This window comes from Bidens hawaiensis, unplaced genomic scaffold (genome assembly GCF_021521415.1).
Source record: "Bidens hawaiensis isolate Kalapana, Puna unplaced genomic scaffold, B.hawaiensis_p1.1 tig00032723_1, whole genome shotgun sequence".
Taxonomy (NCBI): Eukaryota; Viridiplantae; Streptophyta; class Magnoliopsida; order Asterales; family Asteraceae; genus Bidens; species Bidens hawaiensis.
Window position 1 is genome coordinate 36310 of NW_027495578.1, and position 8942 is coordinate 45251.

The following is an 8942-nucleotide window of genomic DNA, read 5'->3' on the forward strand; positions in this document are numbered from 1 at the left end:
TTTTTTAATATAAAAATAGTGTGATTTAGAAGGTTTTATTAACTTGAATAAATTCGTGACAACTGGCAATTATTCATTTGATATGTTTCCTTGTTGGTTAATTGTTTTAGCTTAACCAACCTAAATCGACTCGTTTTCTTATAAACGGATCATAATAAACTAAGACTTGTAATCCAACAAAATTTAAATAACCAACCTGAATCAACCCGTTTTCATATAATTAAAGACTTAAATATTTCCATTCTAAACCCCAACTTAATTATTTGAATATCAACATTTGCATTCAAGAACATTTAACATACAACACATTTAGCTCTCACTACAACACAAGTACACAACCACTTAAATAAAAAAAATAAAAAATTAACCACCAGTCTTATACCTGCAAAGTACCTTGCATCTTAACACCATATCTCGCCCATAAACCCGGGCATCACCATAACCTTAACCCGAGCCGGGTTCTGAACCCGTTGTCTATCCGCAAACACATCCTCCATAAACACCCCATCAAAGCTTCTATTCTCTTCCACCCTCAAAATCCCCAACGCGGGACTAAACGAAAACGCCAACAAATGCAACAACCATATGCACTTAGCCGCGACAAAAAACGCTTGCAACAACTGTTCGGGCCAGGCCCGAGTCCAGTTCAATGATGTAATAACCCCACTCATTTTCTGGTCACAAAACCTACTAAACTCCTCACTATAATACTTTGTCCCCTTTCTCAAAACCTCATTCCAACTCAAGTTTCTCGCGCAAAACGTACGAAAATTGCGCTTGTCGCTCTTGTTGCGGGTCCAAGATCTTCGCCCCCCGTTCTTTTGAAACACGCAATTTTCAAAATCTTGATACAACGACTCGTTTATTATCGCTTCCAAATGATATAAAACCGCTCTAGAGTATTTAGAATTTAAGGATATCTTATGAGGTTGAAGTATCATGTTCAAATTCTCTAGTAAAACCGAATCACCTTCGTCGATTTGCGCTACTAATGTCTTACAAAAATGCTTAACCGATAACCTTGCTTCGGACACCACTTGCATAAACCCTTCCACCATTACCTCGTTACTAACCGGCATGTTTTTGTTATGTAAATCCACGTTAATTCGCGAACGATTATTACTAATATTATTATTATTATAACAATCCTTGGTTTGTAACACTGCTAGACCTAAAGCCTTCTTTAACTCTTCACAATAGCTTTCCAAATACTCCAATTTTTCCTTCAACCCATTAATTGAAGACTTCATTTCATTAGCTTCCATTAAGGCCGTGTCCCGTCTTTCACACGCCTCGAGTAGTTCTTCCTTTAACGCCTCGATCGATAAAACACCCGAGTCTTTATAGTCTTTGTAGTCTTTGTAACATTCATCCAAGTCTCTTGGGTTAGGGGAGTTTTCTACATTATTATTATTTTTGTGTTTTTTCTTGTTTAACCGCGGAAACAACCACGAAAGGCTCATACCCGATTTGGGCTTCGAATGTGAATGGACCGAAGAATGTGAATCGGTCATAGGCACCACTAAATTCGAGTACTTATTATTATTATTACTATTTGTGCTAAGTGTTGCGGGTTTGCATTTGTTACACGATGAGACTGATCGAAAATCGCCTAGGCTGTTTCTTCGTGATCTAGAGAACTCGGGCCCTGGTGAGGCTCGAAGGAGTGTGATGTGGTGGTTTGAAGACGCGATTACTGAGCTTTGATCATCGGACGGGCACGTGTGAGGGACAATGTTTACTAGCTCGGGTGGTAGTAATGTTCTTGATGATGCGTTCAGGTTTTTGTAATCGGATAAGAACCTTAAATCGTCGTTGTTAACGCCTCCGTTTACGCTACATTCGTCCCAACATGTTGGGAAATTTTGGGTTCTTGGTACATCATCATAACTCTGTTAAGATCAAGGAGTATATATAAGACTATAAGTTGAGTTCATTCTGTTAAGAAGAACACTTAAATGTTTATTATAAGTTAGCAAATAAAAATCTAACATGCTTTTTGTTTTTTCTTATAAAAAGTATTTTTAAAAAATTTGTTCATTAAAGTGTTTCTACATGCTAAATTTAAAACACGATTGTAAAGTTCTTTTTTTAAACAACTTGAAACCGGTACATTCAAATTGTTTTACAAAACAAATGGGATAAATATATATATATAACACATGTATGGAAAATAAATAAACATGTAAACTAAACAGGGTGTACTTGTTTAAATTTAACATGTAAAATGACTTTAATGTAAAAATAATTTTTTAAAGATATTTTAATTGTATTTTCTCTAAAAAGAAACGTAAATTGCATTCAGTTAATGGGTGTCATGATATCGCTACACCACCCATATATGATTTAACGTTGTTAGACGACCGTCTACAAAACACTTAGACGACTATTTTGACAAAAAAAAGTAAATTAAACTTTTAAAAATTATTGGTCAGGACAACCGTTTGTGCATTATCAAGACGGTTGTTCTGATCATGAGGGGTTAAGCTTTGAAAATTATAGGTTCAAACGGCAGATTGACCACTATCCAGACGACTGTTCTGAACATAGGCGGACAAACTTCGAAAATATATAGTCAACAGTCGTCCGACTTTTTATCCAGCTGGCTGTTTGAAACGGTGCAAGATTAGATGTCAGATGGTGTGTGTATAGGTGACTCGCCCCTCAGTCAATTTGTATGCTGACGACTTCCAAAATGAATATTTAAGGGATTGTGTTTTGAGTTCATTGATGAAAATATAAATTAGTTCTTATGTTTTACATATTTTAAATTTCCTCGTACATGGTGCATGTGGTTCCAATGGTCTAGGACTAATATATAACATAGGTGTTGATTTTATAAAAGAAATAAAAATAAAAGAGTCAAAAGTGTGTGTTGGTCCATGTAACATGTTGCACATTTGCATGCATGAAAGCCTTAAAAGGTTAAATCTTTCTTCTTGAAGCAACTTTAGTCTGAAAAGCTGTGTAACAGAAACTTAAAACTGTTAACAAATAAACTTTTTTTTATTATTTAAATAAATAGAGAATCTACTTTATTTATATATATATATATATACATGTTTTTAAGTTTTAACCCAACGTTGTAGCTAGCCTCCATACATTTGATTCCATCCGTTAGTTTTTTCTTTTTCGGAAAAACCTAAGTTTTGTCAGTTTATAGGATTAATGTCAATTTTGTTAATAAATTGTGGGGTACTATAAAAAATAATAATTTTAAAAAAGAAATGTCTAGACAAAAATTTTAACAGCTACCATGGACATGGAGTTATCACTATGATCCATAGGACCACATGATCTTTCAAAATATTCAAAATATAAGTCCCAATTATAACATGATTCTAAATTAAGTCCTTTTCGGAAAAAAACAAAAAAAAAACTAATACGTTAAAATACGATAGATATTTTGTATACGATCTCTAAAAGACACAAAATCACACAATTTGTACAGAATATTCGTAACAGAAGAGTTGTGTGAGTTGCGATTGAAAGGTAAAAATCGAATATAAAAAACATGCCCTTAGTTCAATTTTTTTTACCATCAAGCCAATATACACTTCATAATTTTATTATAAATATATAAATTATTAGGCCTAACGACAAGTTGACAATTTTAGTTTTGACCCGACCTGACCTGACCTGACCCGAAGTTATGTTGTTATAGGTTCACACATTTTAATAATTAACCTAAGACTAAGGGGTGTGGGGGGCTTTAATGGGGGCTTTAGTGGGGGTTCCAACCAATAATATTATGACGTGTGGCAGAGAGAGAAACTGGATAAGGGGGTTGTTGGAGCCCCCGTTGGAGCCCTGGCCCCTGGTGTGGAGGGGCTCCAGCAGGGGCTCCAGCGAAATTTTTTTTTTTTTTTTTTATAAATATATTCAAACAACGTATTATTAAAAAAACTCATAAATTATTAAAAAAACACACATTAATAAAAAAAAACATTAATATATAAAATTCAAATTACAAAAAAAACATACTAAAAATTAAACAAACAATAATACTTAATAATAACACTAATCTAATACAAGATCATCGGGTCGCCTCGCCCACAAATGTTCAACCAACTCATGTCGAAGATTCCCGTGTATCTCACGGCTCTTGATATTTGCTATGTTATGAAGTCTTTGTTGATCACTGATTGTGGACGGTTGTGGCGGAATGTCACCTTGGTAGTTTTGGCAGATAGCTTTGCCCTCGTCTTCTAACGTCATGTTGTGTAGGATCAGACACGTGTAAACGACGTCCATTATCCTCTCCTGAGTCCAATAACGTATCGGGTTCGCCAGCACATAATATTGTTTTTTCAGAACTCCAAAAGCTCTTTCAATATCTTTTATAGCAGACTCTTGCTTCTTCGTAAAATACTTCCGTTTATCGGCGATTGGATCTGTAAAAGCTTGAACTAACAAAGCCAATTCGTTGTAAATACCATCGACCAGATAGTACCCGTACTTGAAGAGTTCTCCATTTGCAACAAAAGATTGAGGTGGTTCAACCCCGTCGATAAGGTCGTTGATCAAATGTGACTGATCGATAACATTAAGGTCGTTATTTGACCCAGCAACACCAAAAAAAGCATGCCAAAACCAAAGATCCTGTGACACCGCCGCCTCAAGTATAAGGGTCGGCCCTTCATGATCACCACGGTGGAACTGACCTCGCCAGGTCGTTGGACACATAGCCCATCCAACATGCGTACAATCGATACTACCTAGCATCCCAGGAAAACCATGTTTTTCTGCGTGCACCTCATATATGCGTTGGATGTCATACATTGTAGGTTTACGCAGATATCTCCGAGAGTAAATCGATATGACTTCTACGTATATAAAATAATCTATAAACATATAATATATATTAAAAAATGTAATAAATATTTAATAAAAACTAAAATTAATGTTTTTTACCTTGCAGAAAAAATGAAGGGATTCACGTGCAACCCTTTTCGACATCTGTAAATACTCATCCAAAGCGTCCGACGAGATGCCGTACGCTAATTGACGGATAGCAGCCGTGCATTTTTGAAGAGAGGTAAAACCGGGGAGACCCCTAGCATCCTCCCTTTGTTGAAAAAAGGGATACCGTGTCTCTAAATCACTTGCTATACGCATGAACAATTGTCTGCTCATTCGGAAACGAGTTCGAAAATCCGACTCCTCGTATACCGGTTGAGGGCTAAAATAATGCCTAATCAAAGTATCGTTAGCACCCGATCGATCACGATCACGAGGTGGTGCTCTAACTCTCGGGACTCGAGGTTGATGGGCTTGATTTTGCAAGAGATCCACCACGGTTGCGGTCAAAACTCTCCCTATATGAAGAAGCAAATCATCCTCATCGGAGGAGTTGGAATCAGACAAGTACCACGACATTTTTTTTGTGTTAGTTTTGAGAAGATTTTAGGAGGAAATGTGTATAATTGTGAAATGAAGTATATTTTATAAAGATATATATTTATAGTTTAAGAAAATATTTTTTTTTTAATATTTAAGAGCCCAACGGCTCTTTTTCTAAACCCAATGCAAGTTTCTCTCTCTCTTCAGCCGCTAACCAGCTCACGCCTCTCTTTTTTTTTTTTCCGTTAGCGCCCCCGCTAGCACCCTGGTGGTGTGGTGTTAGCGCCTGGGGGCGCGAGCGGAGGGGCTCTAGTGCCCCCGTTGAAGCCCCACATCCCTCAGCCTAATGAGTGGATGAATCCTGTTGAATTTAATTGTACTCATAATGATTAACTTTATGATTCTTTATCTATCTATATTGATGTATCATCTTATCTAGCGGTTTACTAGAGTTTAGATAGTTTATTATAATATAGCTGTCGTTCTAAAAAGAATATGCTTACCAGAGTAAAAACCGGATAATCTTGAGCGGAGAGTTGCGGTAGAGGAGACGCCGCAAGGAACCGAAGATGTGCCGGGCTATTGCTTTGTAACAAAGCGGCATGAAGTGCCCGAAGCTCGACCGCTTTAGCAATAGCCGCTTGAATCTCGTGCTTGCTTACGTCGCCCAATTTCGATGATTCGGGTGTTTCAGAGACCGTGGTATTGGCATTGGCAGTGGTGGTGGTGGTGGTCATTTGTGGAGTGGAAAAAATAGAGAACATATGAAGAGAGTGTATACTATATATTATATATAGTATAAACTATATAGTATAGTATAGATATTATTAATATAGGGAAAAAGAATAGTGTGGGAATTAACGGTTGGATTTGGATTCCAAATGGAGAAGAGGATCACACGGGTGTAGGTTTAACAAGAATAGATGACTTACTTCCAAATAGAATTTGTCATTGTTACCAATGGAATAAAAGGAATGGGAGCATGTGAAGATGAGAGTGAGTGAGTGAGTGAGTGAGTGAGTGAGTGAGTGAGTGTATTGTGGTTTTCTAGTGGTTGTAGATGGTGGGTTGAGTGTGAAATGACCATTTTGCCCTTTGGTTTATCAACTTATCTAATTAGGCTAATGTAGTTTAAACTTTAAACCTTAAGTTATGCAGGGGTTTTCTTCGGGTTAAAATTAGGTTTGGATTTTTCAGGTTTTGTTGTTTTAAATTCATAATCGGAATCCGACTCAAATCTCTCATGATTATTTTGGGTCTAAGTTATTCATATTTGAGTTTTTTGGGGTCGGGTTAATATGAAGATGAGAGTGAGTGTGATGTGGTTTTCTACTTTTCTAGTGGTCGTAGATGGTGGGTTGAGTGTGAAATGGCCATTTTGCCCTTTGGTAGTTTGGTTTATCAACTTATCTATCTAGGATAATTTGAAGACGTTATGTTGTGTATAGATTGTTGGGTTATGAAGACTCGATTGGTTTTGGGTCTGGTTCGTTTAGAAGACTAAATTAGTGGCATCGGATTAAAGGGGCAGACAATTGGGTTTTAATCTATATCTAGCTCGTTTATGTATTCTTGTTAAATAAAATTTGTAACAATAATATGTGATTTTAAATTGGTGTCTTGTACTTGTAATTCATCATCACGAGTGGTGAGAGGCAGAGCAATAAAATATATCACGGTTACAGACTTGCAGCTCATGAATGTAGGTCAGTCTAAATGTTGGGCTTAGTGCAAAATGACCATATTGCCCTTTGGTTTATCTAACTTACCTACTTAGGTTATTTAGTATAGACATTGGTGTAGATGAGATATAAAAAGTGAGACATTTTATCTAAAATTATGAATGCATTAGTTGAAGTGTTGTTTGAGGAATATGTTTGGTGAATCAAGTTGATATAGAAATAGAAGTTTTGGTTAATCTTCTAACAAACGTATCAATTAATATCAACCAAAAATGTCTTCTCTTATATGTGGTCCATTGTTTAAATATAAGAATGTTGAATAATTTAACCAAAAGTTATATGAATCTTCAAGTAAAATCAAGCCTAACTTAAACGATGATATACCATGAAGAGAAATATGGGGTACGTCATACGTGACCATGGAAAGGACCGGGACGACAACACAAGAGACAATAAAATGTGGTGTTGATAAGAGAACGAGGTTGATATAGAATTATAGAAGGGTACGAAACGCGTGCTAGAGTCCTAAATAGTGTAAAATTCTTCTGGGTAAAATTTCTTAATGACATCCTTTACCAAAATATTAGGTTTTCTAAGCTTCAATGTCTATGTTTAGGCCTTTTCATTTTTTTAATTATTCTAAATATTGATATGTAAGTTTGTTCCTAAGTGTTAATTTGTTCTTATACTGAACTATTTAACTACAAAACTATAATCATGTGATCAATAAAAGAATTGTTAAATGAACTGTTAATAATGTTGGTTTCAATTTGAAAAGGAAAAAAAAGTATTTTATTCAAAATTTGATTTTTTTTTCTTTTAAAACACATAACTTTAACATAAACAAATTTATAAAATACTACTTTATATAAAAATTTCAATATTCAAAAAACGTATGATTTATGATTTATTAAAAGGACTGAGTTTTTTTTATATAAAAATCATAGTTAACTAATATTAGTTTATTTAAAAACTAATAATTGACATACTCCGTTAGGATCTTGATTATCACACAAACATATAACTACAAAAAGGTAAAACATTAAGACATAAGGATTTACATGATTCAAACGATGAGTAACATGCATTCATGGGTTGCAAACAAAATATATTATTATCACTCTTGCTCTCACTCTCACTCTCACTCTCACTCTCACTCTCACTCTCGTGAGGAATTACAGCTACAAAGATGACAATACACAGAGACGCATTGAGGTTTCTAACTTAGAAAGAAAAAAAAAAAACCAAACGTGCAAATTAAAGAGAATAAGGGCTAATCCATAAGTCTACATTGCCTTCAACCTTTTTCAAGTCAATGATCTTCATATCTTTATCAAACCGAGTCCGAACCCGAGAATGGACCTCACAACCAGTATTATTTTATTTTTCGTGTTTTCTTTTTATTTTTGAGTTTCTAGGGCTGCCTATCTCTTCAATATATAACTAAAAGTTTAACTAGATACGTTGGGTATGTCATCTGTGACATAAGTGTCTAGAAATTAGAATACTATTACAATTTGCACATCAAGTGATCACTGTAAATATGGTTTTTTTTATATATTGTAATTAATAAAATACATTCAGTCATGTTGAATCTTAAACAGTGGTGTAGCCAGAAATTTTTGAGGGACAAAAGACCGACTGTTTACCACTTATATTTGGGTTTTCTACGGGTTCGATGTTGAATTTTCTACGGGTTGGATGTCAAAATACACTAATATATAACATTAAAACAAAATTTTGTACGGGTTCGGCCGAACTCATTCCCCTAAGGCTGGCTACGCCCCTGATCTTAAATATAACTAGAATAATGGAATTTACCACCCAATTCAGCCATGTATAAAATTAGCAACTTTATATAAATTAATCATATAGAATATATATTTTTTATAGAAAATGAATTAAATTTTAATAAAT

At 35.0% G+C, this 8942-nt stretch overlaps 1 pseudogene across 1 annotated transcript; it reads right to left on the minus strand.

Moving 5' to 3' along the window:
* Positions 1-205: 205 nt before the first annotated feature.
* Positions 206-6352, minus strand: LOC143583923 (IRK-interacting protein-like; annotated as a pseudogene). The gene is made up of 2 exons (XR_013144267.1): positions 5847-6352; positions 206-1892 (listed from the first exon to the last, which is right to left on the minus strand). The product of XR_013144267.1 is annotated as an IRK-interacting protein-like (transcript).
* Positions 6353-8942: the final 2590 nt, after the last annotated feature.